We start from the raw sequence: 15255 nt of genomic DNA, 5'->3' as shown, positions 1-15255 counted from the left end.
TGCATTGTAATTTCAAATAAGGAGAATTAATTCTCCTTTGTTTGGACCATCTCCCACTTAAATCCCAAATGTCCTCATAGGATTCACATCTTGTTATGGTGGCTCCGAGCCACATGATATTACTACTTATTAGGTTGACTCTAATATCATTTCTAAAGAATCATGGATACGCTAATCCCACCTACGTTATAAGAGTCTATATTACCCCAAAATGACTAGTCAAGTTGCAAATAGAGCTCCTAATAAAATCTTCTATATCCCAGATTATCCTAGTAAATACCCAATTGAAAACTCAACACATACCTTGCATAACATCTTCACAATCCAAATCCGCACAAAAATCCAAAAAATTCAAGATATTACAATATTTGATATATATCCCATATCAACCTAGTAAACACCTTACACATACCTTGCATAACATCTTCTCAATATCTCATCTTATCCTTAACCTTCATATACTCGAACCTCTTAAAACATTTTTTTAGTAAAAATGATAAATTTATATATATTTATTTTATTTGATCATATTATTAATTATTAAGGTGTCACGGTTCAACTTCTAATTGAACTTTGATCCGATCTTAAAAGTTAAAACCTTTTAAACTCTCATTTTTTTTTTTTCCCAATTCTTCTAACCATCCGATTTTTAAAACATTGGCCTTTAGACTATATAAAGCTCTCATATACAATTATATACATAATAAATATCTAAACTTTTCTTTCCATTTATGTTTATTTTAAACACCCAATTGACAACAACATTTTTAAAGCGAACAAACTTTAATTTAATAAAATAAAATAAAAAAAGAAAACCTGCAAAGAAAGTAGTGATCATATTCTCTTGTACATGAAGTCTAAAATAAAATAAAATAAAGTCTTCCACCCTTTATTCTTACGCGCTTCCCTCTTTAGAACCGCAAAGCTTTACTTTAACCCCGCCATCCAGCGGGTACCACGACACAAGCCTTTATTCCTAACGCGGTTGCCGATTAAGAACGCAAAGCAGCCCAACGGTCCCAACGCGCTTGCTTCATTGCACCGCAACGGTTAAAATCAATAGGCTCCCTTTATCCGGGTAAAGTTGGACCATTATTTACTCAAACAAAAATACTAGCTAGGACCACAATATTCGTCACAACTCGTACCGGTAGATAAGTTACAGCAAAGTTTGGTCCTAGTATTATTCTTGACCTAAATGGGAAGATGAGTTCGGCTTTATAACTGCAATGAAAAGAATCGGTGAGTGAACGTGTTTGGAAATTTAAATATTTATATACAATTTATTTGGGGTAGTTTGGCTTGTATCAGTACTTTAGCGCATTGGACGCAATATAGATATTTCTAAAACTTATTAGGTGTCATTCTTGTGTCTCATTTAGTACATTGGAATATTGGACAAAGTCACCGATTAGTTTGGTTGGATTTGAGGGTTTTTTTTTTTTTTTAATTTAACATGACAGGTGTTTTTGGAATCAAAATTCTTTAAGCTAAAACCTAGCCTAAGATAGTTCTATAAATCAACCCAACTCAACCCAACCCAACATGTAGAGATTTGGTTGAGATTATTTTGTTAGGCATATCCAAAAAAAAAAAAAAAAAAAGGTAATAAGTCTAGTGACATGAAAAATTTTAGAACTGTTGAGGTTTCATACTTTCATGTGATTGGTGTTTAATAAAGGCAGTGTCATTAATGGGCTAATGTGAAAGTTGTTGTACCAATCACAACCTACCATCTTAGAAGTTGTGAAATTTTTTTATGTTCTTAGAATTGTTAAAAAAATGGTTTTCATTCAACTATTTTAAGTTCATTATTAGATAATTTATTGCAAATTACATGATTGGTATAATATTTCAATTTCATCAAAATTAAGCCTCAAAATACCAACAAAAAGAAAAATCAAACTGGAAAATTTAAACTATACCCCAAAATCCAAACTAACAAATTTAAAATACATATATATATATATATATTTAAACTATTAATAGTGCAAATTAGGTCGGGATATATACTTTGTTTTAAATTTTTTACAACACAAACTTGACCTAATCCAAGATTTAAAAAAAAAAAAAAAAAAAAAAATCTAGAAACCAACATAACCCATCAACCTAAGACTTCAAGTCAAATTGGATAATGTGTTGATGGATTATAGCTAAAGGTTAAGTTTATTATTGCTAATATTATTTTGATTTTAATCTGAGCATTATTATAGTACTATTATTATTATTATAAGTCCACAAATCCATTAGCTTTAAAATTTTATTTGTTTTCCTTTGGGGGCCCGAAGGATGAATTATTCTTTCTTTCTATTAATTTTGTAACTCAGTTACATTCTTTGCTTTTCTTTATGATTTGAATTAGAGTTCAAATCTCATTTCCCCATTATTATTACTATTAAAATATTAAAAAAAATTTAAAACCTACAATTCTATGGGTTGGGTTTTGTAAAGCCTAGTTGTATTTGATCTTAATTATGACCCAACCCAAAATAATATTGCTACGGTTTTTAATGGGAGATTTTCTGAGACTTAATCCATGGAGTAGAGCGCTCATGGACAAGCCGCCTTGGGGGTTTGGGGGGCAACGCCCCTGAGAAAATTTTTTGGTCCATTTTGTAACCCATTGTAAATCCTATGCAGGATAAAAAACTGTTATTTTGGATATTAGGGTTTTGTGTGTTATTTCTTAAAGAAAAAATTGTACTGCCATATCTTGTATTTTTCTCCCTGAATAATGAAATTCCTGGAACTCCGTGAACGTAGGAAAATTGCTGAACCACGTAAATACTATCTTGTGTGATTGTTTTTCTATGACGCATATTTTTTCTCTATTATTGCTTCTTATAAATCTGGAAATTTCGAGTGTAGTCCCTTCACTACGAATCTCACATATTCAATGAATTGAACTCGAAGATATCTATAAACATAAAGTCCCAAATGCGTTCTTATCGCCAGTCGAGAAGTGCAAAAAGTCATTAGTAATCTCTGGCGCAGATTAAGGTTAACTTTAAGAGAAAATCTAACATAAAGTTATTGAGACAACATTCTTGTTACCAAAAAAAAAAAAAAAGAGAGAAAGAATTCAACATTCTACTAATTTTAACAGATTGGTTGTTGACTTAGACGGATTTTCTATATATATATATATATAAAGAGGATTGGTCGTGAGTTGTGACATTCAAATACTTGTCCCGATGGCCAATTAAATTTATTAACAATGTTGAATAGTCCTCCAAAAGATATGACCAATTATAATGTCTAATAATTTCTTTAAAAAAAGTGTAATCAATTTTTAATCCATAGATTCCATACTGATAATGCGAGACTGTTCGCTTGATCTTGATGGATGTGTGAGTAGTTCCAACAAATTTCTATGATTTTTTGTAACCTTTTCTTTATTTCAAATTAATTACCAAAACAAATAAAATTTTCGGGCTAAAAAGCCACAAGCTGTATACCAATGGGCTGCCCTCAACTAGAGTAGGGTGGCCCAAACTAGAGGCCCAAAGCGGGGCTATACTTGCTCTCCTCTAATAATTTTAAAAATAATTAGTCACTAATTCATGCGATGCACTAGATAATTAGCAAATATTAAATATCTTTACTTTGTTCAATACTACAATGAGTAACCCTTTGGAACACTTAGTATCCGTTTGGATAGCGTGTCCAGCCTTTTTTTGTGGGTCTTATGCATTGTTCAAAGAACCCATAAATACTTTTTTTTTCAAAATATAACTTTAAAACTGAGTTTCACAGAACTATTCACACATTTAAAAATTATTTTGCTACAGTGTTTTCAATTTTCAATTTTTACTAATAAGCGGTATTCAAAGACCCTTAGGGGTTCCTAAAACCACATGATATCTATGAGATTTTGGGTTATTTTGGGTTACCTCTTGCTAATATCTTGAGGTCATCCCAAGAGGTTCTTTTCAGTAGTAACTTAGTGTGTATGGGATGGAAAGATTGCATACACCCGAAGGAATAGTCAAACACTTAAAAAGGTCTTGTACCCTCGTTTGTAAAATTAAAAAAAAAATTACTACAATGAATTAAAAACAAATTAATAATTAATAATTAGAGTTCAAATTAAAGGACTTTTTATTAGATGAAACAAATGCACACTACTTATGTTTATACCATGCTATTTATTTCCATAAAAACAATCGACAGACATTTACAATATGAGGAAGGCATAAAAAAACATAATTATAACATGTTAGACATCAAATTTTACAAGGAAGCATACATAATTCACATTTACATATGCATATTTTCTACTAAGCTTGAGCGACATTGGTATAAGTGTCTCCGAATCATTTAGTACATCTTATATAAAAAAACTTTGGTTTCAAATATGATAATAAAAATATCAATATACTTTGGTGGCATCTATTACATACAACTTTCTTTCAGCATTTAGTTCATTTGTAGTTGGTAAAGAAATCTCAACCATGTTGCCATGATCCATTAAAAAATATATTATTAATCATCTAAAATTTCAATTAAGTCCATCTATTACCTTGAAATAATAAGTTGCATATCTAACTTCATAGGACATATATAGCATATATTATGCATTCTTAAGCACAATTTATATCAATAAGAAATTGTCTAAAAATCAAACCAAATTAACCAATTTTGTTTAGGGAGAGAGATAGAGCATGTTTGATATTAATGAATTGACAACAGTATAAAGTTAAATTATTGGTCAATCTCACATTGATTATCAATCAATTAATCATAACTCACTTCAAGACTATAGTTAACCAAAAACAGGAGTTACTAATAGCATATTTCAGGATTTAAATCAAAACTAATTCTATAGAGATGCAATTCATGCCTCTTAGCATAACTTTTTTTTTTTTTTTTTTTTTTGAGAAACTAGAATACATTTTCTTCTTCTACATACCAAAAGTTAAAAAAAAAAAAAAAAAAAAAAACCATAATTTAGATACGTTTACAAACTTCAATAAAAAATCTTACAAATCTCAAAGTAGAAAACCAAATGTCTACAACCTACTAATATGAAATCATGCTCTAGGACCTTTATTTATTTATTTTATACAAGATAGAAATTCTACTCTAACTTAATCTAAGTGTATATGTGTGTGAAAGCTCCCTCCAAGAGATTTGAACTCCGACCCTTACCTCCCACACCCCACAATAAATGAAGGTGATGAACAATTAATGTACATATTGTGGTTAAACTCATTATTTGCCTTCAAAATTCAAAATTTCCAAACTCAAATTACCTTTTCAAACCATTACATCCAAATACTCATCCCTTACCTGTGAGGCTATGACCACTAAAACCTTTCACATACATTTTCTTTTAATGTGAGGTTTTTTTTTTTTTTTTTTTTAAATTTTTTTTAATGAGTTCAATCCTAACTAATATAATATATTATAAAATCTATGGCTCTAGCCGGTTAAATCTGGCAGACGTTTTCAAATATAAAAATTCTTAAAACTTACATAAGGCCAAAAAAAAAAAAAAAAAGAATCATAAAATTCATAATCTAGAAATTATTGACACAAAACAAACAATTCAATTTCAAGCATTGAACATACTGATTTTCATCTCAATTTAGTTTTCTTTTTTTTTTCTTATTCTTTTATGGTGATATGTATAAGAATATTTATGACCGAAATTTGTAGAAAAGAGTAGGGGAGACATGTTTTAAAAATTTTATTTTAATTTTTTTCCTCAACATGACAATGTCTGAGAGAGAGAGAGAGAGAGTTTTGAGAAAACAAAATTTTTTTGACTTATTTATGACAGGTAGAAAGTGATTGCTAACCATTGGATCTAATAGGAATGGATGGTTGAAAAAAGGTTAGTTATAATCAAGTTACATCAGGTATAACTTGAACCTATCCCTATATATATATATATATATATAATTTATTTATTTATTTTACTTGAAGATATAATCAATCTCATGCAATTCATTTAAAAGTAATGTAGTTAAAAAAATGAGTAATTGCCTTAAAGTGCATTTGTATATTTATAGCCTTCATGTTTAGAAAGACTTTCACTTAAATTTAGTCGGATTAAAGTGGACCGAAATGCTACATTAATGTGGCTCATTAGGAGTGTAGTAACAATAAATGTTATGCTTAAGGTTTAATATATTAGGAGTTTGAGATCTGTATATATATTTTTAAATATATTTAGATTTAGAATAGGTGATCTCAGTCTAAACTTGTCTTTTTCCATTATGTAAGTACAAAAAAATAGACCAAAGTAGACTAAAATAGATTGAAATTCACTGAATGGACTGAAGTGGACACAAATGGGTCGAATTGGACCAAATGGACCGAAGTGCACAAAATAGGACCAAAGTGGATCAAATAAGACTGAATGGACCGAATAGGATTAAAGTGGACAGAATGGGCTGAATAGGGCCAATGTAGACTGAATAGGAACAGAGTTGATAGAATCGACGGAATAGAATCGAGTGTAATGAATAGGACCGAAGTGGATTGAAGTAGACCAAAGTGCACAAAATGGACTAAATAGAACCAACGTGGACCAGATAGAGTGAAAGTGGATTGAATAAGATGAAATTGGATTGAAAAGGACCAAATATAACCAAATTGGGATGAAGTTGTCAAAATGGACCAAATTGGACCGAATAATGCCCATGTGGACCGAGTAGAACTAATTTGGACTAATTAGGACAAAATTGGACTGATGTAGACCAAATTTTACAAAATGGACCAAATAGGATTAAACTGGGCTGAATAGAACCAAAGTGGACCGAAAAGACCCCATATGACTAATTTGGACTGAATAGGACCGTAGTGGATAGAATGGACCAAATTGGACTGAATAAGACCAATGTAGACCGAATGGATGTAATTAGACTAATCTGGACCAAACAGAATCAAAGTGTATAGAATGGACTGAATTTGACCGAATAAGACCAATGTGGACTGCATAGGAATGAATAGGACCAAAATGGACCGAGTTAAACCAAAATTAACCAAATAGGACCATTTTGGACCGATTAGGAGCAAAGTTGACAGAATGGATTGAATGGGACCAAGGTGAACCGAATAAAACCGAATGAACTGAATAGAACCAGAGAGGACTGATCAGACTAAATGGACGAAATAGCAACAAAGTCGACTGAGTGGATTGAAAAGGACCAAATGGATCGAATATGACCAAATTATTTTTAAGGGTAAGTGAAGCTAGTAAAAAAATTATATATATATATATATATATATATATTGAAAATAATAAAGGCATTTGAACTCCCTAAAGAGTGTGTGGCGCCCCTGTTCAAACCATTTTAAGCTTTGTGTGTGTCCACATTTTGTTGTATGCTACTTTGGTTTTGATTTTGTTTTCCGTTTGGATGTTTGGAAAATTGTGGAATAGTGTGGAAATTTACGATTTTTGTGAAGTTTGTAGCTGTAGTAAGCTTTCTGAGTGTTCATTTTTGTTGTATGCTTATTGGGTCTTGAATATTTTTTTTACTTTGTTTTATGTTTCGGAGGTGGGAAAATAATGGTACAGCATGAAAATTGAAAATTTTGTGTAGTTTGTTTAAATATCACATTGATTAAACTAATAGTGTTGATAAGGGGAATTTTTTGACAAAATAAAAAGTTGTTGTTGATCTCCAAAGACCCGTCAACTCTATTATGCATATTGACGACTTCACGTAAGATGAAGCTGTCAGTCTCTAAGCTGAAGACTTCATGTAAGATGAAGTCGTCAGTCTCTAAGCTGAAGACTTCACAAAAGATGAAGCTGTCAGTCTCTAAGTTGAAGACTTCACGCAAGATGAAGTTGTCAGTCTCTAAGCTGAAGACTTCATAAAAGATGAAGCCGTCAGTCTCTAAGCTGAAGACTTCATGCAAGATGAAGTCGTCAGTCTCTAAGCTGAAGACTTCACGAAATATGAAGCCGTCAGTCTCTAGCCTGAAGACTTCACCTGTTAGTCTCTAAGCTGAAGACTTCATGCAAGATGAAGCCGTTAGTCTCTAAGCTGAAGACTTCACGAAAGATAAAGCCATCAGTCTCTAAACTGAAGACTTCACCTGTCAGTCTATAAGCTGAAGACTTCACGCAAGATGAAGCTGAAGGTGAAGCTGCTAGTATTTAAACTGAAGACTTCACGCAAGATGAAGCTGTCAGTCTCTAAACTGAAGACTTCTCGCAAGATGAAGCCGTCAGTCTCTAAGCTGAAGACTTCGCGCAAGTTGAAGCCGTCAGTTTCTAAGCTAATGACTTCACACAAGATGAAGCTGTCAGTCTCTAAACTAACGACTTCACACAAGATGAAGCCGTTAAGCTGACGACTTCATCTTCTGACCTGTTGGCATCTACGCCTAGACGGGGAGAAAGTTGAAGGCAGGAAAGGATCCCACGAGATATGTGTATTAATGAGTGATAAGGATAAATTTACAATATTAGAATCACCAATGAAAAGGGATGGAGCGAATATGGATAAAAATATTGCTTACTCATATAAGGCATAAGCTGACGGTTGCATGTAAAACCGTCAGCTTCTATTAGTAGGTGTCAACAAACGAAGTGTAGGGAGTCCGCAAAACGCACTTGAAGGTAGACACCAGTAAGGCTGAAGGATGTAGGGTAAGCTGACGACCTTGATACAAGTTTATTTGCTGCCCATGATTGCATATATAAGGAAATGTCTTGCTCTCTACGTTTGACACTACTTAAAAGGATTCCTATAAGGAAAGGATTCCGCCAAATACGCCTAAAGAAGACTCCTATAAGGAAAAAACTTCTAGTCCAAGGAAAAGAGGTCAACCCTCTATTACTATAAAAGCCCCAATACCCTCACCAACCAAGGTACGCATAATTCACCCCAACTCTGATACTCTAGAGTTGTGAACAAGAGATTTCTCTAACTTTATCATCGGAGGGTATTTGGTTGGTACCACACTGGTACTCCTCTTAAGGTCTTCAGCTTTTGTGTTGTGCAGGTTCTTGTCAGGAGCACGTGAGGACCGTGTGGCTCACTGGTGATTTTTTTAGCATCATCAAGTGTTGTACTTTTTTATGTACTTTATATTATTTGGCCTTTTAATTTGGCATAATTCTTTGTTGGGAATAATAAGTTCCTATAAACCTATAATAGAGTTGATGTTTTGATGAGTGCCCGTTTGCTTGTGAGGAGGGCTAAGTGAAACCGGAATTTTGAATAACTTTATCTTTTGTAAGGATTATATTTTGTGAAGGTTTTATATCATTGGCAACATAAATAGCTTATGACTAAGTTAATTAAATGTGCTAGGATTAGACCCAAACCTAGCAAAATTATAATTTGAACCTTGCTTGGTTGCTGGTAAAATCCAGGAATTGTGAATTGGTAGTATTATTTCTTTCCAGTTAATTATTTATTCATGGTAAATTGTTAGCATGAAGCTGGTATAGATAAGTTCATTTTTTTCTTCTAGCATTTCCCTGTGAATGCTTATCATAGTTTGTATTGGGTTCAATATGTTTGTTTAATTTTCGTTTAGTCATTTTTACTATCATTTCTCTAATGAAAATTTTAATATGGTTATTCAGTATTCTTTTTCTTGTAATTTCTTGCCCATGGTGAATGAAGAATGAGTCTAATTGTTGTTTATTCTATTTATCATTTAATTGTTGATTATTCAAAGGAGATAATGATATAATTTCACATTTTTATTGTGTTTTGTGGTATCAAAAAATGGAAATAATTATCAGTTCGACTGTGTCAATTATCTCTATGATGTACAGTTCCCAAATAAACCACCTATCAAATAGGATCCTCTAATTCCTATTAAACCTATTCTAATAGTACCCATTGAGAAGAATAGCCGGATTCTTTTAGTCTGAAAGCTGGGAAATGGTGACTGTGGACTTATGAATGGAACGTGTATGGTCTTAGTGATAACACACCTTCAGTATACAGTGATTGGCCAAGCAATCAAACTCATCTAGGACTAGAAGTATATGATCTTTCACTATTTTAATATATTGGGACTGAAATAATGAAATTGAATGATTGAGGAAATTAGTAAAATTATTTTACCGGTGTTATCAGTCATGGCTAACATGATTACTATTTTCTAGGCCGCTTGAGTGCTGATTTAATCATGATTTTTATGTCTTCAAGTTGTATTGGCTTGATGTATTTTTGTCTATGTTTAACAAAATGCCTGGTTGATTAAACGTACTTCTTAAACAAGACTCTGCTAATTTCTTTCATATTTCTTTTTTATTTTTCTTTAAAACAGATCTTCAATGGTGTCTTCTTGAAAGTGAACAAGGCTACAGTGAATATGCTCCAAAGGGTGGAGCCTTATGTGACTTACGGATGTTTATTTTTCTCTCTATCTCTGGTCATTTGACTTTCATAAACACCTGTAGTTCAAAATTTGCATGGTCTCTCATTAACTGCTTGTGCATGTTTATAGATATCCCAACTTGAAGAGTGTGAGGGAACTGATCTATAAGAGAGGATATGGAAAGTTGAACCAGCAGAGAACTGCTTTGACTGATAACGCCATTGTTGAACAAAATTGTAATTCCAAGATAGCGCTGTTTCGTGAGGGAAGGGTTTGTTTTAACTTGTTGCTTATATGCTATAATGTTGTCACAGGCTCTGGGGAAGTATCCATTATCTGTACGGAAGATCTCATCCATGAGATAGTGACAGTTGGACCTCACTTCAAGCAGGCAAACAACTTCCTGTGGCCATTTTAGTTGAAGGCAACCTTGGGTGGTCTAAAGAAGAAGAGAAACCACTACGTTGAGGGAGGAGATGCCGGAGATCGCGAGAATGAATTAGACTAACGAACTATTTTGTTAGTTGAAGGATTGAGGTTTTCATTGTTCCTGGTTCTGGAAGTAATCTGAACACCAATATGTTAATGGTGTCTACCCTTGTTTTTGGATTTGAGTTTCAGAAAATTTTGTTGACTTCTCAGATAGTTTTTACCATTTATGAGTACTCAGTGGTGCTAATATGTTCCTTGAATTTTATTATTATTTGTAGTATGTGGTTCTATTTGTTGATCTGCCAGATCTTCTGTTTATTGCAGGATCTATCTTCATTCAGAAATATTCATGGACACAATTTTTGCTGCTTAGCATGCTTTGTCGATGACATTTTTTTTTTCTTCTAAATTCATCTGGCAAAAACATTCTCGTATTCATTATGCCAATTTACATTCATTCAATAAAGAAAAAGATATGCCATTTTTTAACCTTTACCATAGAATTGTTTGTCATGTGAGTCTCGTGCATGTATTTTTAAGCAATTTATTGGCTTCAGAAAATCCTTAGGTTGACTTCTTTGACCTCAAAATGGGTGATCGAGATGGGTCTGAGGTCTGAGCCATGCCTCTGCGTGTTCCACAAAATACGAGTTGTCACTATGCAAACGTGTTTCTATCCAAATTTACAAAAAAAGGAATCTTCTTCCGGACATCAGGTCACTTTCTTAGCAATTTCCTCCTATTTTACAATAAAGTATGGCTCTCAAAAGTTTACGGACAACAAGATTTCTCGGTAATTTGATTTCCCTCATGTACTTTTGCATGCATGAACCACGTTATTGTCCCTTCTCTGTTTTTATTTTTTTCTAATAATTATTCATTCTGTTATCCCAGGAGGAGGGGTTTGCTAAGGTTAACATCAGACCAACAGACCTCGCAATCCCAACTTAGCCATTTTTACCTTATGTTCAACAGCTTTAATTGTCCCACTTGATTACAAGCTCACGTTACTAAGCTCGGCTTATCCATTTTGCACTTAGACATTGGACAGAGAGTGCTCTATTTACCGCTGTTCCTAAACATAAAGTACTCGTGTTTCCGTAAAACGTGAGTCACCAGATGTAGGTTCGAAGCCTACAAAGCATGATTTCATTCTTATTATTCTTTGGTAAAAAATTACACTGAAATAATTGAATAGAAATTAAAATAAAAGTGAGCAAGGGATCAAATCGATAAACCTTTGAAGCAAAGTAAGTTAGACTAATGATTGGATGGTGCATATTGAAGAAAAATATTTGTTGGGAATTGAAGGGGCTAAGAAGTATTCACGAGGATAAGATATTAATGATGGAAAAATCGTAGAAATATGCCTTACATTCCAGTGCAGTGCAGTTTTGGAATAAGAAGAAGAAAAAAAAAAAAAAAAAAAAAAAACTAAGAAATAATTTTCGTATAGTCATTTTTACTGTCATTTCTCTAATGAAAATTTTAATATGGTTATTCAGTATTCTTTTTCTTGTAATTTCTTGCCCATGGTGAATGAAGAATGAGTCTAATTGTTGTTTATTCTATCTATCATTTAATTGTTGATTATTCAAAGGAGATAATGATGTAAGTCATATAACTTCACATTTTTATTGTGTTTTGTGGTATCAAAAATTGGAAATAATTATCAGTTCGACTTTGTCAATTATCTCTATGATGTACAGTTCCCAAATAAACCACCTATCATGTAGGATCCTCTAATTCCTATTAAACCTATTCCTATAGTACTCATAGAGAAGAATTTCGCTTAGTGCAGCGAAAAGGATTTATTGTTTTGAATATTTATTTGTCTGAAATCGTTTGCAGTCTGATTTTGGAAGCAATGACACAGGATATCTTATTTAATAAATGCTTGGAAGTGATAATGATCATATATATATATATATATATATATTATGTAGTAGACTTATGATTGATGTTCAAAATCTAATGTGCCGAAATAATCATTGATTTTTGCTTAGAACTTATGTAGTTTATTTCTTGATTAATCTTGTTTCTGCAGAGATGGGTGAAGAGGCAGTCAAGACAGTGATTCCAAACTTTTGTTTATCATTCACATTCGTGGGTAAGTTTCCATGTTTGATTACTCCGTTACATGAATCTTTACGGTAGATCACCAGGTTCTTATATTTTGGAATTTGGAACTTACAGGTGCACTGTTCACGTACTGAAAGTCAACAAAATCGGCTTAAAAAAGAAAAAAAGAAAAAAAGAAAAAAAAGGCTGAAACGCAGATGCACTGTGTTTCAGCCCAATCCAAACGTTATCTTAGTATAAGCTAATCTGAAACTATGCCTGATTCTTTTATTCTGAAAGCTGGGATATGGTGACTGTGGACTTAAGAATGGAACGTGTATGGTCTTAGTGATAACACACCTTCAGTATACAGTGATTGGCCAATCAAACTCATCTAGGACTAGAAGTATATGATTTTTCACTATTTTAAAATATTGGGACTGAAATAATGAAATTGAATGATTGAGGAAATTAGTAAAATTATTTTACCCGGTGTTATCAATTATGGCTAACATAATTACTATTTCCTAGGCTGCTTGAGTGCTGATTTAATCATGATTTTTATGTCTTCAAGTTGTATTGGCTTGATGTATTTTTGTCTGTGTTAAACAAAATGCCTGGTTGATTAAACGCATTTCTTAAACAAGACTGCTAATTTCTTTCATATTTCTTTTTTATTTTTATTTAAAACAGATCTTCAATGGTGTCTTCTTGAAAGTGAACAAGGCTACAGTGAATATGCTCCAAAGGGCTGAGCCTTATGTGACTTACGGTTGAGTATTTTTCTCTCTCTCCCTCTGGTCATTTGGCTTTCATAAACATCTGTAGTTCAAAATTTGCATGGTCTCTCATTAACTGGTTGTGCACGTTTATAGATATCCCAACTTGAAGAGTGAGGGAACTGATTTATAAGAGAGGATATGGAAAGTTGAACCAGCAGAGAACTGCTGTGACTGATAACGCCATTGTTGAACGGGTTTGTGATTCCAAGATAGTGCTGTTTTGTGAGAGAAGTATTTGTTTTAACTTGTTGCTTATATGCTATAATGTTGTCACAGGCTCTGAGGAAGTATGACATTATCTGCACGGAAGATCTCATCCATGAGATAATGACAGTTGGACCTCACTTCAAGCAGGCAAACAACTTCCTGTGACCATTTAGGGCCCGTTTGGATTGAGGGGAAAAGGAGAGGAATAGAGTAGAATTGACTAAAATAAAACTAATTTCGACTCTACTCTATTCTACTCCCCCTTCTCTCCCTTAATCCAAATGGTTATGCTGAAGGCACCCTTGGGTGGTCTAAAGAAAAAGAGTAACCAATACGTTGAGGGAGGAGATGCCGGAAATCGCAAGGATTTCATCAACAAGCTAATCAGGAGAATGAATTAGACTTCTGCACTATTTTGTTAGTTAAGGATTGAGGTTTTCATTGTTCCTGGCTCTGGAAATAATCTGAACACCAATTGTTAATGGTGTCTACCCTTTTTTTTTTATATGAATTTCAGAAAATTTTGTTACCTTTTCAGATAGTTTTTACCATTTATGAGTACTCAGTGGTGCTAATATTTTCCTTGGATTTTTATTATTACTTGTAGTATGTGGTTCTATTTTTTGATCTGCCAGTTATGTTTATTGCAAGAATCCATCTTCATTCAGAAATATGCGAGGACACAATTTTTGCTGCTTTTTCATTCTCTCTCTATGACATTTCTTTTTCCAAATTCATCTGGCAAAAACATTCTCGTAATCTAGAATCTAGAAATGGGGATGTACATTAATTCAAGAAAAGAAAATGATATGCCATTTTTTAACTTTGACCTTAGAAATTTGTCTTGTGATTCTCGTGCATATATTTTTTAGCAATTTATTGACACCAGGAAATTCTAAGGACTACTTCTTTGACCTTAAAATGGTTCTTGGGTCTGAGCCATGCGTCCGCGTATCCCACGAAATACGAGTTGTCATTATGCAAATGTGTTTCTATCGAAATTTACAAGAAAAGGGATTTTCTTCCAAACCTCAGGTCACTTTCATGGCAATTTCCTTCTATTTTACAATGAAGTAATGGCTCTCAAAAGTTTACAGAAGAGAAGATTTTGTCGATAATTTGATTTCCCTGATATACTTTGCATGCATGTGCCATGTTATTATCCCCTCTCTACATTTTTTTGAATACTTACTCGTTCCATTAGCCCAAGTGGTGAATCGTAAGGTTAACATAAGACTATGCAGTCCCAACTAGGGACGGACTCAAAATAGGCATCCATGTAACAAATTATAAATACATAAAATTATTGTTTCTTAGAGTCTGTTTGAGATTCGTTTATTTTGTTAAAATTGAAAATTTTTTACTGAAAGTACTATGGATAAAGGTAAAAGTTAACTGAAATAGTACAGTGAAACTCATGAATAGTACCAAAAAGTACAGTGGGACCCATAAATAGTAGTAAAAATAA

General features: G+C 32.9%; 1 pseudogene; it reads left to right on the top strand.

The window, feature by feature from the left end:
- Nucleotides 1–8091: 8091 nt before the first annotated feature.
- Nucleotides 8092–14188, top strand: LOC115991298 (annotated as a pseudogene).
- Nucleotides 14189–15255: the final 1067 nt, after the last annotated feature.

Source organism: Quercus lobata, chromosome 5 (assembly GCF_001633185.2).
Source record: "Quercus lobata isolate SW786 chromosome 5, ValleyOak3.0 Primary Assembly, whole genome shotgun sequence".
In the NCBI taxonomy this organism is placed as follows: domain Eukaryota; kingdom Viridiplantae; phylum Streptophyta; class Magnoliopsida; order Fagales; family Fagaceae; genus Quercus; species Quercus lobata.
Note: the sequence above shows the minus strand (reverse complement) of the source record. Positions and strands in the feature narration are given on the sequence as shown.